Source organism: Engystomops pustulosus, chromosome 1 (genome assembly GCF_040894005.1).
Source record: "Engystomops pustulosus chromosome 1, aEngPut4.maternal, whole genome shotgun sequence".
NCBI classification, from domain to species: Eukaryota; Metazoa; Chordata; class Amphibia; order Anura; family Leptodactylidae; genus Engystomops; species Engystomops pustulosus.
In genome coordinates, this window is record NC_092411.1 from 55,880,220 (window position 1) to 55,891,755 (window position 11,536).

The window sequence follows — 11,536 nt, forward strand, 5'->3', positions numbered from 1 at the left end:
ACACAGGACAGATTACAAAAATCAGATTTGGTTGTAAAGCCCTAAAATGGCTTAGACCTGAAGGGGTTAATTCTCAGTGAAGTAGTAGAACACACTTACTATAATATATTTTTGGTATGTAGAGTGTCATCTTTTTCCAATCTCAGATGATCCCATTAGTATCGAGGTAATAAATTATATAACATATTAAATACATATTTTGTGTTGGATATCAAAGTCGTCACCTCAATTTCTACTCCAGATTGTGAAATGTGGCCAAAACAGATAAGGTAAAATGAGAAGAACAGTGATGGAGTCCCAGATTTCAGTTCATGAGTTTAATTATGCCTGTTTCTTACAAGAGATTTTTTTTTTTTCATTTGTGAATAGTTATTTTCTAACTTCATCTGACACAGCACTAACTAGGACTTTGCTTGGCCTCAGGGCTGAAAATGTGCTTCAACACCACTAAAGCAACCCATGATATTTTTAATTAGATGTCCCATGGATGGCCGAAGGGGACAATGTCATGGTTTGATTTCTAAGGATCTGGGAGAAAAATGTGTTTAGAGAAAAAAGTGCCTTTATTTGCATATGTCTATGCGGGGCATGTCGTTGTGTATGTTGCTTGTTTCGCCAGAGGAACTAATGGGGATCTTTATGTCTCAGGAGGGGTGAGAATGCGCTTTGAAATATTCCAATTTATTTGTGTACTAGTTTAGAAAAGTGGACTGATGAGATCATGCAAGTGAAAATCAACTCGCGAGAACGCTGATAGTCAAATTAAGCAGAAGTTAATTTCATCCACTTTGTCGCGTTGATTTTATCTGAATAATGATAATTTTCTCTGTTGTAAAGTCAGCTTTTAATCAGCTGAAGTGGGGTCACTAAGGATATATGTCTTTGTTATCCAGTAGAGTACTCGATTACGGTATAAAGTGGTCGTTCTCAGCACTATTGATGAAGACTGAAAGCTTGCCCTAAAAAGACCTTTACTTGTATCATGTTATCATTAGTTACGCAAAAAGGTTGATGCAATTTTGTCTTAAAAACCTATACACACAAATTAAATATTATACCATGCATGGCACATATAAACGTTCTTGTTCTTTTAACATAAATATTGTCTTGTACTGGATTCCTGCTTAATTAATTTTGGAAATAATTAGTGCAAGACATATCCAAAAGATAATAATCTAACACATGTAGCCCCTACAACCCATACACACGACTATATAGCGACCTGTGATCCAGCCTCACAATTTGCGTCCAGATTGCGGCCCCCATAGACATTTATGGCACCCTGTCATGTTGCGGTGAGCACACAGTCTCTCTCTGCACAGTGACCAGGTAGCCAGGTAGCCGTGACGCAAATGGCAAATTTAGGACATGTTCTATATTTTGTTGCATCACCATTCAGCGTGTTTGCAATGCAGTGAGACCATTACATGACCTGATGCCATAAACCTCAATGGGGACCATAATATGGCCACAAATTGTGTGGGCAGATCACGGGTCCACACACAGTCATGTGCGTGGGTCCTAAGGGTCCTATAGTTTTTTTCGGATTTTAATGTAGAGGGGATGTTTGAGGAGTGCACAAACCACCCTCCAATCTCCACCCGGACAAGTGCTACAGCAAAGTTTTGTGTGCACAAAACTATCCTGGATGTGTCGCTTCCCTGCTCAGGTCCACCGGAGCTCACCTTCTTCTTCCCGGTGTATGTGAGTGCATGACACAATTTGAATTTTAAATCCCTTAATCTGAATCAGTTGGGTAGTCCCTCGGCCACGCCCCCCGATTTGTGTTGCATGAAAGTTGGCGCATTTTCAAAAAATCTGATTGCGTGCACCAAAAATCCCAATTAAATGCGACGCTAAATGAAAAAAGTCGGGAAACTCGTCGAAAACGGGGTGCGCGGACACTTAGTAAATGTGCTCCAATATATACAGATCAGTTAATGCTTCTCAATCACCACAGAATTGAAAGGAGAGAAATTACTACACAGGTTACTTACTGCCTCCGATGGACTTGGTTGAAAACACCAAAGTACTTCCTGCTTTCCATCTTAGGTCACTCTAATGCTAAAGTCAGAAGATGGTTTGCAGCAGGTATTTGACATCAAGTTTGAGCGATGCTAGCACTATACTGTAGTCTGAATTTCGAGTTGCAGTTAGGTTGAGAGTGCGGTAATTTATCATATGGAAATAACTTAGATAAAAATAGGTAACAAACAAAAATCCATAAAAAGTTGAGCCACCAATATGGAACAAAATTGTTCAATGGGCAAAAAGCCCAAAAACTGTTCCATAGGAGGATACATAAAGTTATTAAAGGTCTTGACATGTGATAAATGAAAACTTATTTTGCCATATAGGCACCAGTTGCCTATATGTGCCACCCAAGCCTTCAACGACCCTTATAAAGCTCATTATAGCAAAATGCACGGTCACTTTGCTAATATCACCCCCTATGGGAATTTGTGTCAGGAGGAAAAACTAAGAGGCAACATATGGAAGTTGAAAGTTGTGCATATTATACTTCAAGTTGAAAGTTCAGTACTAAATATTTCACCATGTGCAATCACTATAAGCATATATTGAAATCATAGCGCACTGTTCAACATATACAAAAAATGGATAAAAATTAGCATATAAAAAATTAGTATGTGAGTATAACATATAACCATAGAGGATAAAAAAAAAGAAAAATACTATTTACATATATAAAACAATTTTTACTGAATACACAATAAAATGCTGGTAAGGGTATTAACCCTAACATTTACACAGTGGATTTTTAGGGAGGTTGAACCGGAACAACAACTGAGAGCCAGGTTTCTAAAAGACAACACCTAAATATCAAACACTGAATCTTCTTGACAATCAGCTTGTCAGCTTGAAGTATAATATGTGCAATATGTCAAATATCTTGCCTTCCTCTTGGTTTTTCCTGACACAAAATTTCCCATAGGGGGTGATATTTGCATAGTGACCATGCATTATGCTTTAGTGAGTTTTATAAGGATGGGATTAGGTTGGGTGCCACATATAGGCTGCTGGTGCCCTTATAGATAGCACAACAACTGAGTTGATGACTGTATGTGGGGGAAAATGGATACACATTCAGGTGCCTCCTAACTCTCCCCACTTAGCTCTGTAATTTATTGTATTCTCTGCATTGATTATACTGTCCCTCATCATTTATGTACTTTCATTAGAAAGAGGTGACTGGTGTGTTTTATACCTCTGTTAACATCACATGATTAAAGTATTGTTACATCACACATTGCTACATGATTTTTTCCCCATTAGTTTTATTGGGGTTTATGATCTTGTTCACACGAGACCTGCTTGCAGGCTTTGTTAAAGGGAACCTGTCAACAGCAATTGGCCTTATAAATTACTACTACCATATTGTCAAGCAACTTAAGACCTTCTAGTTTTTATTTCTTTCATGGTCCAGTGTGATGACATCAACCTGAAAATCAACTTTGAAGTAAGATGTAAATTGATGTAAATTGTTTGTATAAAGTCAAGGAGGCGGAGAATTTAACGCTGGTATCAAGATTGGAGCTCTGAACGCCTCCTCCTTTGTGATTGACATAATCCATCGGAGATCTGGATAGTGATCCGGTACAGTGAAAAGGGATTTCTGAGGAGGAGAGAGCTTGACTTCAGTGTTGATTTTCTGGATTTCTGGGTCATGAAAGAAACATGGAAGGTGTTAAGCTGCTTGGTGTCAGGAAGTAAAAGTTCTCCTTAAGGAGACTGCCAATTAAGGCTGTTGCCTCCTACCTCCTACCCCCCATTTTATTATTTCTGATTTGGATTCCGCAGATAAAGTTACATTGATTTGACCTAGGTCTTTTTCAGTTTTCTCAATAGATGGCGCTGTAATTGTCAAAATTTTAAATGTTTGCAAAATCTTTGAAATGGGGGATAGTTTGATAAACACAAATCAGATCCAAAATCTGAAAATAGGCGTATGCAATATTTTTCTAAAAGCTATTTTATGTTACCAAAATCAATAACTTAAAATAGAACTTTTGAACACGTTGTTCCTGCGTTACACTGACTGTAGCTTCTACATAAAAAATTAGATTCCCCCCACCTCATCCCCGGGGGTTAAAAAACAGTGTCAACTTTAGTATCATTGGAGAGACTTTTAAAGGAATATTTGTCAAATATTTTTTTGTTATTCAATTCAATGTTTATTTCTCGAGATATCCCCATTTAAATTTTTTTTAAAATCCATTCAAATTTTTGGCTTCATCTATCAATGAGAATAAGTTGAATCTTAGATGAATTCAATGTACACCAAAGTATGAAAAATTTATTAGCATCAGAAGATGGCAATTCTTTTTTTTCATTTTTGTACACATTCGTTTAATTTTTGAAAATGTATTAAAACACAATAAAACCTGCATAAATTTGGTATCACCGTGATCGTACCGAACCAAAGAATAATGTAGAGGTGTTATTTGGAGCGCATAATGAAAGTTGTAAAACTGAGCCCACAAGAACATGACGCGCACACGTTTTTTAAAATTTTTCCACATTTGGAATTTTTTTCCTGCTTCCCAATACATGGCATGTTATAATAAATAACATCACGCAAAAGTTATGGATTTTTGAAGATGGAGAGTGAGAAATGAGCGAAAATACTCTGCGTCCTTAAGGGGTTAAAGTTGACCCCGCCTAACCAACTAGGGGGTGGGGGTTTGATGCCTAGCATGGTATAATTGGATACATTTTTAAAAAATATTTGATGCATAGATTTTTAGTCTTTTGATCTTATGTGTATTTCACAAGATATTCCCCCATCCTGACCTTTTTGCTACACCCTGTATATGTATATGGTCAAGACAATCTCCTGCAGTTCAAACCGAGCCTCAATATGGGGAAGAAAAGTGATATGAGTGCCTTTGAACGTGGCATGGTTGTTGGTGCCAGAAGGGCTGGTCTGAGTATTTCAGAAACTGCTGATCTACTGGGATTTTCATGCACAACCATCTCTAGGGTTTACAGAGAATGGTCCGAAAAAGAAAAAACATCCAGTGAGCGGTAGTTCTGTGGGCGGAAATGCCTTGTTGATGCCAGAGGTCAGAGGAGAATGGGCAGACTGGTTCGAGCTGATAGAAAGGCAACAGTGACTCAAATCGCCACACGTTACAATCAAGGTAGGCAGAAGAGCATCTCTGAATGCACAGTACGTCGAACTTTGAGGCAGATGGGCTACAGCAGCAGAAGACCACACCGGGTGCCACTCATTTCAGCTAAGAACAGGAAACTGAGGCTACAATTTGCACAAGCTCATCGAAATTGGACAGTAGAAGATTGGAAAAACGTTGCCTGGTCTGATGAGTCTCGATTTCTGCCGCGACATTCGGATGGTAGGGTCAGAATTTGGCGTCAACAACATGAAAGCATGGATCCATCCTGCCTTGTATCAACGGTTCAGGCTGGTGGTGGTGGTGTCATGGTGTGGGGAATATTTTCTTGGCACTCTTTGTGCCCCTTGGTACCAATTAAGCATCGTTGCAACGCCACAGCCTACCTGAGTATTGTTGCTGACCATGTCCATCCCTTTATGACCACAATGTACCCAACATCTGATGGCTACTTTCAGCAGGAAAATGCGCCATGTCATAAAGCTGGAATCATCTCAGACTGGTTTCTTGAACATGACAATGAGTTCACTGTACTCAAATGGCCTCCACAGTCACCAGATCTCAATCCAATAGAGCATCTTTGGGATGTGGTGTTCAACTTATAAAATACAAGTCCACATAGTGCCATGATGTAGGACATTAAAAAATGATGACTTCTGTTAGAAATGGGTGAAAAAACTGAAAAAGTTCTTAGGCACTTTTAAGCCAAAAACAGGCAGTTTACTAAGGAGTTAAAGAATGGAATGAAACAAAAAAGACATATAATAATAATTAACATAATCCTAATCAAAAAGTTAAAAGGACTTTTCTAAATTATTATTACTTGACTTTTTAGATGATGACCATTGTACAAAACTAAAATATTTGGCTTATCAAATTCTATTAAAATTTGCATTTGTGTTAAAAACTGTCCACCCTGGTTCCTGGTTAGACATAGTCCATGATTGGAATGGACAGGCTGGATACTTGATATTAACAGGAAGAGATCAGGAAAATTAGTTGGGGGTTTTGTTACAAATGCAGTATAATTCAGCATACAGGGAGACCCAGATGGCTAACATTACAGCTGCTACAAAAATGGATTAGACTAAATTATTGTGAGGCCAACACACGCCAGGTTGTTTATACACAGGACGTTATTACTGTGACAAACATTTGGCTTTTAAATTGTGGCAAGACTACAACTCACATTAGGAATAGTCAGAATGAGCTGCTTCTATCAAGGCTACTAGTCACATTACAAGCAGGCACCATCAAGGCTACTAGTCACATTACAAGCAGGCACCATCAAGGCTACTAGTCACATAATGAGCAGGCTCCATCAAGGCTACTATTCACTTTACAAGCAGGCACCATCTAGGCTACTAGTCACATTACAAGCAAATTTCATCAAGGCTACTAGTCACATTACAAGCAGGCACCATCAAGGCTACTAGTCACATTGCAAGCAAATTTCATCAAGGCTACTAGTCACATAATGAGCAGGCTCCATCAAGAGTACTAGTGACATTATTAGCAAGCTCCATCAAGGCTACTAGTCACATTATTAGCAGGCTCCATCAAGGCTACTAGTTACATTATTAGCAAGCTCCATCAAGGCTACTAGTCACATTATTAGCAGGCACCATCAAGGCTACTAGTCACATTACAAGCAAGCACCATCTAGGCTACTAGTCACATTACAAGCAGGCACCATCTAGGCTACTAGTCACATTACAAGCAAATTTCATCAAGGCTACTAGTCACATTACAAGCAAATTTCATCAAGGCTACTAGTCACATTATGAGCAGGCACCATCAAGAATACCACTCACATAATGAGCAGGCTCCATCAAGAGTACTAGTCACATTATGAGCAGTCTCCATCAAGAGTACTAGTCACATTATGAGCAGGTTCCATCAAGGGTACTAATCACATTATTAGTGGTCTCCATCAAGGCTACTAGTTACATTATTAGCAGGCTCCATCAAGGCTACTAGTCGAGTTATAAGCAGGTTCCATCAAGCCTACAAGTGACATTACTAGCAGGTTCCATCAAGGTTACTAGTCATATAACAAGCAGTTTCTCATATTATTTTCTAATACGTTTCTACTAGAGATGAGCGAGCACTAAAATGCTCGGGTACTCGTAATTCGAGACGAACTTTTCCCGATGCTCGAGTGCTCGTTTCGAGTAACGAGCCCCATTGAAGTCAATGGGAGACTCGAGCATTTTTCAAGGGGACCAAGGCTCTGCACAGGGAAGCTTGGCCAAACACCTGGGAACCTCAGAAAAGGATGGAAACACCACGGAAATGGACAGGAAACAGCAGGGGCAGCATGCATGGATGCCTCTGAGGCTGCTTAATCGCACCATTATGCCAAAATTATGGGCAACAGCATGGCCATGACAGAGTGACAGAATGAAGCTAGATAGCATCTAAAACATCCAATAATTGACCCTGACACTATAGGGGACGGCATGCAGAGGCAGCGGCAGCAGCAGCAGCGGAAGGCTAGAGAGTGGCATGGCGACATACCCTAAATGGACTCAGGCTTCAAACCAATGGGTAGCAGAGAGGAACCAAAGAAGGTGAGCAAGAAGTGCTCAAATAATATTGGTACATGATAAAAGTTTGCCAGTATATTTTGTGGATTACACAGCAGGGTGGCGACAAAGTTAACATGGAAGCCATGAAAACAATCCAAAATTCTGCCTGACACAGCTCGTTTGATAAGGGGACGATGTATGGAGGCAGTGAACTAGTAGTAGATTAAAGGTACTGCAGTTAAAACTATGTTAGTTGGTTCTTGGCATGGAGCTGGCGCTCCGCTGCCAGGCGAGCTTTCGCCAATCCAAGCCCCTGTCTCTAGGCTACTCCCCAAACAGCACTTCTAAGAACCTTTCGGATAAGATCAAGTGTAGTAGCGTTCTTATAAGTTTGGGATATGGCGGGTGAGGGGAATGTAAACATCTGCGCAAGAAGCGCTGAAATAATATCCGTAAATGAAAAAAGTTTTCCAGTATATTTTGTGGCTTACACAGCAGGGTGGCGACAAAGTTAACAAGTTTGATGTGGAATGCCCTGCAATAGCTCTTGGGCGGTGTGCCTTTTATCACCTAGGCTCAGCAGTTTGAGCACCGCCTGCTGTCGCTTAGCAACGGCACTGCTGCTGTGCCTAGAGCTACCGACTGATGGCGCCATGCCCACGGATGGTAATTCGGAGGAGGAGGAGGTGGAGGAGGGGTGGGAGGATTTGGAGGTATAGTAGGCCTTTGAGACCTGGACCGAGGTAGGCCCCGCAATCCTCTGCGTCGGCAGTATATGACCAGCCCCAGGGTCAGACTCGGTCCCAGCCTGCACCAAGTTAAGTGTAGTAGCGTTCTTATAAGTTTGGGATATGGCGGGTGAGGGGAATGTAAACAGATGCGCAAGAAGCGCATGATGCGCATGGAGCTGGCGCTCCGCTGCTAGGCGAGCTTTCGCCAATCCAAGCCCCTGTCTCTAGGCTACTCCCCAAACAGCACTTCTAAGAACCTTTTGTATAAGATCAAGTGTAGTAGCGTTCTTATAAGTTTAGGATATGGCGGGTGAGGGGAATGTAAACAGATGCGCAAGAAGCGCATGATGCGCATGGAGCTGGCGCTCCGCTGCTAGGCGAGCTTTCGCCAATCCAAGCCCCTGTCTCTAGGCTACTCCCCAAACAGCACTTCTAAGAACCTTTTGTATAAGATCAAGTATAGTAGCGTTCTTATAAGTTTAGGATATGGCGGGTGAGGGGAATGTAAACAGATGCGCAAGAAGCGCTGAAATAATATCCGTAAATGGTAAAAGTTTGCCAGTGTATTTTGTGGATAACACAGCAGGGTGGCGACAAAGTTAACAACTTTGATGTGGAATCCATGAAAACAACCCAAATTTCGGCCTGACAAACCTCGTTTGATAAAGGGACGATGTATGGAGGCAGCTATATGGACGACTTTTGGAGGTAGCAATGGAGACAACGTGTGGAGGCTGCTATGGAGACAATTCAATTTGGATAGTGCCTGTATGTGGCAGTCCAAAAAATTTTTCAAACCAGAGGAGCAGGTAGGTGGCCCTCCAGAAAAATGGAATAGATTGAGTGCCTGTATGTGGCAGTCCAAAAAATTTTTCAAACCAGAGGAGCAGGTAGGTGGCCCTCCAGAAAAATGGAATAGATTGAGTGCCTGTATGTGGCAGTCCAAAAAAGTTTTTAAACCAGAGGAGCAGGTAGGTGGCCCTCCAGAAAAATGGAATAGATTGAGTGCCTGTATGTGGCAGTCCAAAAAATTTTTCAAACCAGAGGAGCAGGTAGGTGGCCCTCCAGAAAAATGGAATAGATTGAGTGCCTGTATGTGGCAGTCCCAAAAAATTGTTTAAAACAGAGGACCGGAAAGGTGGCCCTCCAGAAAAATTGAATAGATTGAGTGCCTGTATGTGGCACTCCCAAAAATTGTTTAAAACAGAGGACCGTGTCGGTGGCCCTCCAGAAAAATTAAATGCATAAAGTACTATACCTAGAGCCAGTGGGCCCTGTCAAAAAACAGCCAGTTTTCTCTGCTTTACTGTAGAAAGAGGAGGAGAAGGAGGAAAATGAGGAGGAGGAGGAGTGGATAAATTATTCAGGTTGAGCTTCCTTCACCTGCTGGAGATTTGAAATTAGGAGAAATCCATGCTTTATTCATCTTGATAAGCGTCAGCCTGTCAGCGCTGTCAGTCGACAGGCGTGTACGCTTATCGGTGATGATGCCACCAGCTGCACTGAAAACCCGCTCTGACAAGACGCTAGCGGCAGGGCAGGCAAGAACCTCCAAGGCGTAGAGCGCCAGTTCGTGCCACATGTCCAGCTTTGAAACCCAGTAGTTGTAGGGAGCTGTGTGATCATTTAGGACGATGGTATGGTCAGCTACGTACTCCCTCACCATCTTTCTGTAAAGATCAGCCCTACTCTGCCGAGACTGGGGACAGGTGACAGTGTCTTGCTGGGGTGACATAAAGCTGGCAAAAGCCTTGTAAAGCGTACCCTTGCCAGTGCTGGACAAGCTGCCTGCTCGCCTACTCTCCCTCGCTACTTGTCCCGCAGAACTACGCACTCTGCCGCTAGCGCTGTCAGAAGGGAAATACTGTTTCAGCTTGTGCACCAGGGCCTGCTGGTATTCATGCATTCTCACACTCCTTTCCTCTCCAGGGATGAGAGTGGAAAGATTTTGCTTGTACCGTGGGTCCAGGAGAGTGAACACCCAGTAATCGGTGCTGGAATAAATTCTTTGAACGCGAGGGTCACGGGATAGGCAGCCTAGCATGAAATCTGCCATATGCGCCAGAGTACCAACGCGTAAGAATTCACTCCCCTCACTGGCCTGACTGTCCATTTCCTCCTCCTCCAACTCCTCCAACTCCTCTTCTTCTGCCCATACACGCTCAACAGTGTAGGACTCAACAATGGTCCCCTCTTGTGTCTCGCCAACATTCTCCTCCTCTTCCTCCTCATCCTCCTCCACCTCCACCTCCTCCGATATGCGCTGAGAAACAGACCTAAGGGTGCTTTGGCTATCAACAAGGGAATCTTCTTCCCCTGTCTCTTGTGAGGAGCGCAAAGCTTCCGACTTCATGCTGACCAGAGAGTTTTTCAACAGGCCAAGCAGCGGGATGGTGAGGCTGATGATGGCGGCATCGCCACTGACCATCTGTGTTGACTCCTCAAAGTTACTCAGCACCTGACAGATATCAGACATCCACGTCCACTCCTCATTGTAGACTTGAGGAAGCTGACTGACCTGACTACCAGTTCTGGTGGAAGTTGACATCTGGCAGTCTACAATGGCTCGGCGCTGCTGGTAAACTCTGGATAACATGGTCAGTGTTGAATTCCACCTCGTGGGCACGTCGCACAACAGTCGGTGAGCGGGCAGTTGGAGGCGGCGCTGCGCTGCCCTGAGAGTGGCAGCATCTGTGCTGGACTTCCTGAAATGCGCACAGATGCGGCGCACCTTCGTGAGCAAATCAGACAGATTGGGGTATGTCTTGAGGAAACGCTGAACTATCAGATTTAACACATGGGCCAGGCATGGCACATGTGTCAGTCTGCCGAGTTGCAGAGCCGCCACCAGGTTACGGCCGTTGTCACACACAACCATGCCTGGCTTCAGGTTCAGCGGTGCCAGCCACAGATCAGTCTGCGCCGTGATGCCCTGTAATAGTTCTTGGGCGGTGTGCCTTTTATCGCCTAGGCTCAGCAGTTTGAGCACCGCCTGCTGTCGCTTAGCGACGGCACTGCTGCTGTGCCTAGAGCTACCGACTGATGGCGCCATGCCCACGGATGGTCGTTCGGAGGAGGAGGTGGAGGAGGGGTGGGAGGAGGAGGAGGCATAGTAGGCCTC